At 47.5% G+C, this 11,443-nt stretch overlaps 1 pseudogene; it reads right to left on the reverse strand.

Moving 5' to 3' along the window:
- Positions 1-3,170: 3,170 nt before the first annotated feature.
- LOC100983595 (proline-rich protein 3-like) lies at positions 3,171-3,758 on the reverse strand (annotated as a pseudogene).
- Between the last annotated feature and the right edge of the window lie 7,685 nt (positions 3,759-11,443).

An 11,443-nucleotide genomic window follows, 5' to 3' on the forward strand; every position in this document is an offset into this window, starting at 1 on the left:
CTGGGTATATACTCAAAAGAATGAAAAGCAAGGCCTCAGATATTCGAACCCCCATGTTTATAGCAGCATTATTCATGACAGCCAAGAGGTGCCTGCTACGTCTATTGACAGATGAATGGATAAACTAAATGTGGTGTATACATACACTGGAATGTTATTCAACCTTAGAAAGGAAATTCTGACCCATGTGACCACATGGATGAAACTTAAATACAAGCTCAGTGAAATAAACCAGTCATAAAAAGACAAATACTGTATGATTCCACTTTTTTTTTTTTTTTTTGAGATGGAATCTTGCTCCATTGCCCAGGCTGGAGTGCAGTGGCATGATCTTGGCTCACTGCAACCTCCACCTCCTGGGTTCAAGCGATTCTCCTGCCTCAGCCTCCCAAGTAGCTGGGATTACAGGTGCGTGCCACCATGTCCGGCTAATTTTTGTATTTTCAGTAGAGACGGGGTTTCACCATATTGGCCAGGCTGGTCTTGAACGCCTGACCTCATGATCCACCCACCTTGGCCTCCCAAAGTGCTGGGACTACAGGTGTGAGCCACTGTGCCCGGCCAATTCCACTTTTATGAGGTCCCTAGAATAGTGAAACTCAGAGACAGAAAGTGGAATGGTAGGTTCCAGGGGCTGGAGGAGTGAGGATGGGAGTTAGTGTTTTCATGGGAACAGTTTCAGTTTGGGAAGATAAACACATTCTGAGATGGATGGTGGTGATGATTGCACAACGATGTGAATGTATTTCACGCCGCTGAAGTGGACACAAAAATGCCTCAGAGAGGAAAATGGGGACATGTTGGTTAAAGGGTACAAAGTTTCAGTTCAGTTAGACAGGATTACTTTAAAAATGTTTAAGATGGTAAACTAATGTTACGTATATTTTACCAAAATGAAAAGAAAATTTAAAAACAGGCATGGATATCGCCGGCGGAAGAGTGGGACCATTTTTGCAAGTGATCCACCACAACTGGATCCTAAACTGTGGGACATTCCCAGTTTGCATTAACCTCTTCGAGTATCAGTGACCTCAACTTTATTTTCATTTACTTATTTATTAGAGACAGGGTCTCCTCCTGTCACCCAGGCTAAAGTGCAGTAGCGTGATCGTGGCTCACTGTAGTCTTGACCTCCTGGGCTCAAGCGATCCTCCCACCTTGGCCTCCTGGGTAGCTGGGATTATGGCAAGCGCCACCACACCTGGCATCAACTTTAAATTGAGGATGAATTCATGCTCCTGTCTGCATGTTGAGGCTGGAAAATAAATTGGAATTAATTATCTAAGATGTGTACCTGGCCAAGTCTACTCTTTTCATTTTAAATGGGAGACAATTAAACCTTATCCCGATAATCAGGCCCATGGCTTTGCAGTCACAGCCACAGGCTTGGGAGTAAACATGAAAAGGAAAAGAGAAGCCCCAGGTAGGCGCTGAGTCTAAAGGATGGGGCCTTCACTGACAATAATGACAAAATGAAGGGAAACCTGCTTGTGATTTATTTAGCAGCTTGGGGGGATAGTTGAGCTCACCTCTAATTTTGCAAATTACAACAGGCCTGAAACTGCACATACTAGACAAGTGTTGTTTCTCTTCCCAAATTTTGGGACAGCTTTGGGGAATTACTCACTCCAGCAATTGAAAGGAACTCCTTTTTATTTTTTAAAAGTTTTTACTAGAGACTGGATCTCGCTCGGTCACCCAGGCTGGAGCGCAGTATGGAACTCCTGGGCTCAAATGTCCTCCCACCTCAGCCTCCTGAGTAGCTGGGACTACAGGTGTGCACCATCATGCCCAGCTAACTTTTTTCTTATTTTATTTTATTGCAGAAAAGGGGTCTTGCTATTTTTGCCCAGGCTGGTCTTAAACTCCTGGCTTCAAGCAATCCTCCTGCATCAGCCTCCCAAAGTGCTGGGATTATAGGAGGGAGCCACTGTGCTCAGACCCAGAACTCTTTTTTCTGTTTGTTTTCACTGCATTTATTACTAATATATAAAAAAAGTTACACACACACAAAAACTCATTCTCATTTCTCCAACAGCTCTCATCCCTCCCTCTTGCCCATTCAACTCCTGACCCATTTCCTGAGGGCCAGTTCGAAACTTAACCTGTTCTCTGCCATTTTCACAGAAAACAATCAGTGCCAGGGATGTAGGGAAAGAGGGTTGGAAGAGGGTGACAGTACCTTCCACGTTCCACCCAAAGATAAGCAAGGTGGAGATTCACAGAATTCAAATGAAAGGACTGGTGGCCTCCCAATGACATAGTCTAACTAAAATGAGCTGGAAAGGATCTAGGTAGGGTAAAGCCATCCGAAGCTTTTTAAGAAGTCTCATGGGCATGTGTCAGACCCAGAATGACCAACACCAAGAGAAGAATGGGAAGAATGGGGAGGACCAAGGAGGCAGTCCGATGGAGAGGTCACAATTCCCCCATGTTGGGAGGTGGAAAGTCTAGAGGGCACCAAGAGCCTTACTCATTTTGGCAGAAAAACTTACTCTATTGTTGGGAAGTCACAGACATGCTACAGACACTGAGAAAGGCTGTGAGGGGATGCAGAGTTTCACAAAGCACAGTGATCAAAGGCCGTAGCGGTGGGGATCGTGCTACCGACAGAGAAACTACGAAATCCAAACGCAGGGAGAGTGGCCTTTTAGGAAGTCAGTCTGTGTCAGTCACTCAAACTTGACCCCAGATTAAACAACCTGGCTGAGTTCCATGAGCAGCTGACAACACTGGGAGTAAGGGGTGTCACATGAAAAGGACTTAAAACAAGCAGCTAGAAGAAAGGAAGGGTAGGAAACTGCTCCAGGGCTCTCAGAAATGGAGGGCAATACTGGGAACAGGTGGACAGATACACAAGAAACAGCCCCAAAGAGGTTTCCTGTTCAGCAGTCATTTGACAAGGGGAAGATCCAGGAGGCAGCTGAAGGGAGCAAGGATTGGTCCCAAAGGCAAGTCTCTAGAGGCTGTGTCAGAAGAAAGTGTGTGCACCTCGCCCCAGTGATGCAGCACAACTCTGGACCCCACACGGGGGAAGGGGCGGATAGGGTGGGTGTGTCACTGGCTGGGAGTGCTGGAAGAGCCTCATAGTAGCCATCACAGGGCCACAGGGAAATACACGGCCGCTGGTCACAGATGGCTCCTTCCACCCTGGATGGGAGGACACAGTCTCACAGAGGAGGGCTATTGATGCCTGGGTGGTGGAGGCACAGAGGTCCTCATATTGACAGTGGCCCTTTTTGGCAAAATGTCCACAGACTGGGTGGTGGGATTTGTCTTCCATAACCTGGGGGTCATCCTAGTGGGCTGGTATTCTTGATAAGAGACCGGCTTTCGAGCCTTTGAGGGTTTCTCTGTTCTTTGTGAAGGCTTCGCCTGGCGGGACCCCCATGGCCTGGCGCCGGAAAAGGAGGTTCAGCATTGACTCCCCACCAACCACAATCATATGGGCTAGGCCTGGGGCCAAGGCCTGGCATTGGGCCTCTACCCTGAGGAGGAGGTGGGAGGCTCAGCAGCGGTAGAATCAGCGGTCCCCTTGCTCCTGGAGGACCTCTGTGAGGAGCTGACTTAGGGTCATCAGGTTTTCCAATGGCCATGGTGGGAGGCTCAAGAAGGCTGGGTGATCCGATGGGACTCCCATCCTCGTCAGCTCCAGTCTTTTCCCTCTCGGGCAGTGGGGGCTGCTGCTGTGGCGGGGGCTGGTGCTGATTCTGCTTCTTTCATTTCGGCATTGTGGTGGCAGCAAAGGCTGCAGTGGGATTTGGCCAGAGGAATTCTTAATGAAGGAACTGGACCAAGCCTCCAGCAGGGCACAGTTTCTGGCTGCAATGACTTATGTCCAGTCCCATGCAACCTGGGGCTGTGCTAATGCTCTCACTGGTTTGGACCCTTAGGCTGGCCACAGTGCTGCCCACACGGCTTCTGGCTTTGGTTTATAATCTCATGTTCAGCCATTGCCCCCAGATGGTGCACACCGTGTCAGGGTTACTAGTTTGAGCACAATGTATAGCTCCCCTTTCCACATACATAGAGCTGGCATTGAGCATGAGTCTCTATGTCCCAAGGTGATTTCTCTCTTGGTGACTTTAGAAGTCCATTCTCGCAAACACCCCAATCGGTCAGACAGGCTTACTATAGTGGAATCTCAAAGGAGAATGGGCTGAGATCTTGATTACTTTGTGTCCAAGAGGTAATTTGACCCCAGTGCAAAACTGCCAGCTTTTCCCCAGCCACCAGCTCTGAGTAGCTAGCAGGTCCCATTACAATCTCCTTTTCCCAAGGCCATGGATGCCCCTCCACACTTGCTTGTATTTACCTCGGAGGAGCCAGTTAATGACTCTTCTCAAAATCACAATTTGCTCTACAGTGACTTTTTTAGTTCACCTAGACAAAGAAGTAAAATACCTCTTGTTTTACTTAAAACCAAACCCTCAAGTCTCTCTAATTGTACACTTGCAACACCAAATAAATGATTACCCATCATCACAGCAGCCGTCACGGTAAACAATGAGGTTTGTCCCCCATGGGCCTTGACCACCACGTGCACACTTACCTTCCTAGAACTGTTCGGGCCTCCCGCCAGGGGGAGTCACCTTGGCAGAGGAGGAAGGTCCCCCAGACTTCCCGGCGCCGGTGTTCTGCAGCGCCCTCTTGTGGCAGCAGCAAGGCTGTAGACTTTGAGGGTGGGCCTCTCCGCCTGGCGTTAGCAACCTGGACTGGCTGGCCCCTTTGCACTGAGTGAGCCCCCAGGGTCCTAAATCCAGTGTTTTGGAGGAGGAGGCTCAAGGAGATGTAAAGGGACTTCTGCCTTATGTGAAGTTTAGGTGCTAAAGCCTAAACCCAATTTACATTATAGTCAATTTGCCTGTGAAAATTCCTTAAACGGCCCTGAATTAATGGAATTTAGGGTCCTTGGGAGTTCAAAAGCTAAAAATAACTTTTTCTTCTTTTCAGCTTGGCTATGGTCTAGTTGCCCTGGGACAGTGAAGACCAAGGTCTAGTCTGAATGGAGGGAACAAGGGGAAGGCTAAGGGGTTCATAATAGTCGTACCTGCACTGGGTGCGGTGGCTCACACCTGTAATCCCAGCAGTTTGGAAGGCCAAGGAGGGAGGATTGCTTGAGGCCAGGAGTTTGAGAACAGTCTCAAAAATGTAGCACGACCTGTTTCTATGAAAAATAAAAAAATTTAGCTGGGCATGGTGGTGAACACTTGTAGTCCTAACTACTTGGGAGGCTGGTGTGGGAGGATCACTTGAGCCCAGGAGATTGAGCCTGCAATGAGCCATGATTGCACCACTACTGCACTCCAGCATGTGCAACAGAGTGAGACTCTGTCTCAAAAGAAAAAAAAAAAAAAAAAGAGCGGACGTGGTGACTCATGGCTGTAATCCCAGAACTTTGGGAGGCTGAGGCAGACGGATCACGAGTTTGGGAGTTCGAGACCAGCCTGACCAACATGGAGAAACCCCATCTCTACTAAAGTTGCAGAATTAGTCAGGCATGGTGGTGCATGCCTGTAATCCCAGCTACACAGGAGGCTGAGGCAGGAGAATTGCTTGAACTCGGGAGGCGGAGGTTGCAGTGAGCTGAGATCACACCGTTGGACTCCTTCTGGGCAACGAGAGCAAAACTCTGTCTCAAAAAAAAAAAAAAAAAAAAAAGAAAAGCCAGTCCCCCTCCACCTTCAATGTCTGATTTGCTGCAAGTTAAATGACCATATGATAATTCCAGCAAGTAACTGGTAATGTGGGACATAGTAGTCATGGATGTGTTATGCCATAATAACTACACACGGCAGGTAGTATTCTTTCCTGCCTGCTATTTATAAATGTGGAAACTGAAGCTCAGAGAGAGCCTATATTTAGCTTTGAGTAGAGAATGGCCACGTAGTGACCTCTTCCCAGCCCTGTTGGCTCATCAGATGCTCTGATCCCCAGGGGCAAACTCAGCTTAGACTCAGGCTGGGGCCCTCCCACCCAAGACATGGCAAAATGCCCTCCATTTGAGATTCAGACCAAGGGCTCTTGGAGGCTGTCGGAGTGGGATAAGCGCCAATCAGGGGAGGGGAAACAGGGACATGGTTCTGAGGGGCGACCAGGAGCTTTGTTCCTGTAGATATTTAACAAATTCAAGATGGGGGTGAACAGCACAGAGAGGATGTCAGGCAGAGGTAATAGGAGGAGGCCAGGTGGGGAGGCTGGAAGCACAGCCAGTTTCTTGGGGATTAGAGAGTGTGGCTGATGTATATAGTGGTGGGGATGCTCTGGACTAGAGAGCTGGGTTGGGGGGTGCTAACTTAGGATGAGCCTCTAGTGCTATCATGAGGGGTGAGCTTGGTGAGGAGGGGAGGACATGGAAGACAGCACATCCACTAAAGCCCCACTCAAGTTGCCCAAAAAGGTGTGGCTTTTGGGTCCTAAACATAGGTGGAGACTGCCTGTCATCACCAAGAGTAGGTGCTGATTGTGTGAAAATCGTGCATGAATCCCTCGCAAACGTTGGGCTGAGCCCCTGGGTGGCTTTTCTCTCTGTTTGAAGCTTTCCCTGCATACTTTAACTCATGCGGTTTTCTCTCTTTGGGGCTAGCCAAGCAGGGAGCATATTGAAGCAATGTGTCCATCGGTGGCAAGTGACAGAAAATCCAGCTCAAACTGGTACAGAGTTTACTGACTCGGGGAACTGGCTTCAGGCCCAGCTCAAACAATGCTGGGACCCTGTCTTCCTCACATGCCTGTCTCTGACTCACTGTGGTGGCCACGTGTGGATTAAATGCCCACCCCTGGAGAACCTCCTGGATTGAGGGGAGCAGCTGGTTCCCCGAGGACAGGTGCTGGGCTGGCAATTCCACCGACCCCCACCATTCTAGGGTTCTGGATGGTGGGAACCAAATGAAGTCTGCTCATCCCTGACCGCAGAGGCATCTCCAAGGCCCAAATCAAAGTGAGAAAGATTCCACCTAAGCTGATGACTTTGATCACCCTAGATCAGCCAGGTCTCCTCCCAAATGGGATACTTGTCGGTGGGAACGTGAAAGTCCAGTCGGTCTAAGGGAATCGCTCCAGCTCTTTCTGGCGTCAAGCCCAGGCATGACTGTTTCCCAAGACCGCACAAATTTTTTTCCTGAAGCATCAAATTCCTTATCAGTTCGTAGCAGTCCAAATTCAGATTCTTGATGGGATTTCACTTTATGGAAGGATTCTGTGAAAAATAGATAGTCTTGGGCTTTTCTTACAAATGTCTTTCCAATTGCACTGTTATCTCTATTTCCCATAATATTTGGTAGAATGTGTTGTATAACCTGCTTATAGCAGGTTCTTAATAAATGTTCGAGTTTATTGCAAACTTTGCAGTCTATAAAGGGATTTAAATTATGTCCTTTCACTAATCTTTTTTTTGAGACAGGGTCTGGAGTGCAATGGCATGATCACGGCTCACTGCAGCCTTGCTCTCCTGGGCTCAAGGGATCCTTCCACCTCGGCCTCCTGAATATAGCTGGGACTACAGGCCTGTGCCACCATGCCTGGCTATTTTTTGTATTTTTTGGTAGAGACGGGGTATCCCCATGCTGTCCAGTCTGGCCTCAAACTCCTAGGCTCCAGCAATCCTCCTGCCTCTGCCTCCCAAAGTGTTGGGATTACAGGTGTGAGCCACTGCCTCCGGTCTCTTTCGCTAGTCTTGAGAGAGAACTAATTAGTCCTGAGAGATGACCAGTCAGTGATTAATATATCCATTTTCTACTCTGGGCAACTGAGGTTCAGAGAGGTGAACTGACTTGCCCAAGATCACACAGGCTGGGTGGCAGTTCTGGGATTCACACTCAGGACTGCCTCACCCTCAAGCTGTGCTGTGTATGCTTCATCAGGCTGCCTCCGCACAGCAGATGGAACAGAATTTTTCCATGTGGGGTAGGATTGTCAGATAAAATACAGGATGCCTAGTTAAATTTGAATTTCAGATACCAAAAAAAATTTTTGGTATAAGTATATCTCAAATACACTTACTGCATGGGACACACTTATACTAAAAAATGGTGTTGCTTACTGAAATTCAAATGTAACTCAGTATCTTGCATTTTTATTTGCTAAGCCTAGTAACCCTAATTTAGAGGAGAAACTGTAATTTAATGGTCACTGAAGCCCCTAGAGTGATAGAGGTTTCCCAAGATCACACGGGGAGTTAGTGGCAAATCCAGGATTGGACCCAGTCTTCCTGTTCCCCAGTCCCGACCCTCTTGGGGTGGTTGTGAAGCCCTCTGAAGTCCCTGGAGCAGGGCGTGGTGGTAAGAACAGCTGCTTTCTCTCTGCAGAGGCTGTCCACATGGCCCATCCTCTCCCCAGCTGTCCCACTGGGCAAAACCAAGAAGTGAATCCCTGCATGGAAGAGATGAGAAGAGCGAGGTCACAGCAATTTAGAGAAGATGGTGTTGATTGAGATTTCCAGACAGGGAGCATGGGCTGCTCAGGAAGCAGCTAATTAAGCAGGAGACTCCAATTAAGAAGCAATTTGGGTCTTTGCAGCAAGCCCCAGCAGCCACCCAAGTGTAGCAGAGAAAACCACAGGCTCGGGTTCTTGCTCCCCACATTAGCTGACTGTGAGATCTCAGGCCAGCTATTGAGCCTCCCTGGACATCTGTTTTTTTTGACTACGAAATGAGGGGTCATGCTGCTTAATATTGAAGGACGCTGCTGACTTCAAAGTGGGCAATTCCAGGGAGTGGGAGGATTCTTTCCCTCCAATGCTGGAACATTTTCCACTGCATTCTAGTGTCTTTATCACCCTCTTTGCATTCCACTGAAGGCCAATTATTCTCTCAGTTGTAGTGGATTTGAATTCTAGTCTATAAACTCATGTGCGCACAAATCGTACCTTTATTTTTTATATCCTATCTTAATTTCTCTTTCCAGATCTTATTCCTGTAGGGTGGCAACTCAATATTTCCCTTCTTCCTATTTCTAGGATGCGCCTACATTCTCGAGGGATTAAATGTGGTGCTAAGTCATGGGTGGGAGGGGTCAGTAGCCTCCACTGAGGTATCCTCGGTACCATCTGGGCCTCAGGAGTGGTCTTTGCTGGTTGTCACGGAGATCACATTCCCATCTGCCGAGGATGCAGCCTGGCACAGTGGCTCATTCCAGCACTTTGGGAGGCTGAGGTGGGCAGATCACCTGAGGTCAGGAGTTCAAGTCCAGCCTGGCCAACATGGCAAAACTCCATCTCTACTAAAAATACAAAAATTAGCTGGGCATGGTGGCACGCACCTGTAGTCCCTGCTACTCAGGAGGCGGAGACAGGAGAATCGCTTAAACCCGGGAGGCGGAGGTTGCAGTGAGCCACTGCACTCCAGCCTGGGAAACAGAGCAAGACTCTGTCTCAAAACAAACAAACAAACAAACTTCTTATTTTTATCCATTAGTGCAAGTATCAGCCTGGAGCCAGCCAGGAAAACACAAAGTTCTCTCATGGAATTTAATACAGGGAATTGGTTGCTCTGGTGGTGGAGGCAGTGGCAGTGAGGCTAGAGGGATTAGTTCAGCAGGAGACCACTCCCATTCCTAGGAATAAAGAGAAGGTAATAGGTGTGACCCCGGAGTTGGGGTGCCCTGTAGGAGCTAGAGCCGTAGAAAGGGTCTTTCTGGTAGGCGATGGGACCACCGAAGTTCCCAGGGGGACAAGGCAGAGCTGAAGCCACAGAGGAGAAGACCCTCCCTCTGCTGGAGATGTCAAAGGGCACCCAGGGGAGAAATGCCCTGCTTTATCCTCTCTTCTCACCCTCTAGCGTTCCAGCACCAGTGGCCACTGACTGAATAAGAAGCCAGAGGACAAGGGCAGGGCAGAAATGGACCCGAGTGCCTGTGGGCAGTTGACCAGCATGCTATGTATGGCTTTTATAAGTAACAAGGGTCAGTGTTTACTTATAAACCTGGGCTCCACTTAGTTTTCTTGGTTAAGATACACATTTCTCCTTTTCCTCGGAGGCATCCGGGAACTAACTTCTCTTAACTGCAAAGTACTCTACTTGTTGGCTTAACTATTTCCCTATCCTTTGGCATTTGGGTCCATTCCAGTTTTGTTGCTTCTACAAACAAAATAGATAGGAAGACCTTTTATATGCAATGATTTAAGCTTTCTCTTACATTCTTCCTTTCAGCTCAATTTTCCCAGGATGGGTCCTTACATGTCATCCATTAAAAAAATTTTTTTTTCTGAGTGAAATAACTTCAGTGTAGTGGAAATGGTTCTGCGTTTAGAGCCATGCTTGCTACGTGAGAATGCCTGGAAGCTTTATTTTTCTCAGCTTCAAAAAGAGCATCACTCCTGGCCCATCTTCCCGGCAGCATTTGAGGAGATGGGCCTCATCACTGATATCAATATGATGCAAACCTGTGTGATGAGAGGCTGGTGATATCAAAGATGATAAGGACAATGAATGTTGTAAGATGGGGACCAGTGGGCATGTCCTCAGGTGCTGGGAAGGAGCCCAGAGCCCACTAAAGCTTCATGAGCCCCATCATCCAATAACCTGAAGAGAACCATGTCTAGGCCTAACCTTGGCCGAGTTTGAGTCTCAATGATTTCCCTGCAGACTACAGACTGCTTGACCATGCAGAGCGTATTTATATAATGAAAGCACACGCTAACACGGATGAAACACCTAAATGTAAGAGCTAAAACTATAAAACCCTTAGAAGAAAACACAGGGGAAAATCTTCATGACATTGGGTTTGGCAATAATTTCTTGGATAGGATACCAAAAGGATAGACAGCAAAAGCAATAATAGACAAATGGAATTACATCAAACTTAAACATTTCTTCACCTCAAAAGAACCAACAGAGTGAAAAGGCGACCTACAGAATAGGAGAAAATATTTACAAATCATATATATGACAAGAAGCCAAAAACCAGAATATATAAAGAAGTCCTACAACTTAACAACAACACAATAAAAAATGAATAAGGGTCTTGAATAGACATTTCTCCAAAGAAGATATACAAATACCAACAAGGACACAAAAAGGTGCTCAGCACCACTAACTAGTAGGGAAGTGCAAATCAAAACCACAATGAAGGCTAGGTGTGGTGGCTCATGCCTGTAATCCCAATACTTTGGGAGGCAGAGGCGGGCAGATCACCTGAGGTCAGGAGTTAGAGATCAGCTGGGCCAACATGGTGAAACCCCGTCTCTACCAAAAAATACAAAAATTAGCCAGGAGTGGTGGCACACGCCTGTAATCCCAGCTACTGGGGAGGCTGAGGTGGGAGAATCACTTGAACCCGTGAGGTGGAGGTTGCAGTTAGCTGGGATAGAGACACTGCATTGCACTCCAGCCTGGGTGACAGGGTGAGACACTGTCTCAAAAATATATTTATAATAATAAAAAATTAAAAAAAAAACTCACAGTGAAATGTCACTTCTATTAGGTAGTGAAATGTCACACCTATT

Source organism: Pan paniscus, chromosome 2 (genome assembly GCF_029289425.2).
Source record: "Pan paniscus chromosome 2, NHGRI_mPanPan1-v2.0_pri, whole genome shotgun sequence".
NCBI classification, from domain to species: Eukaryota; Metazoa; Chordata; class Mammalia; order Primates; family Hominidae; genus Pan; species Pan paniscus.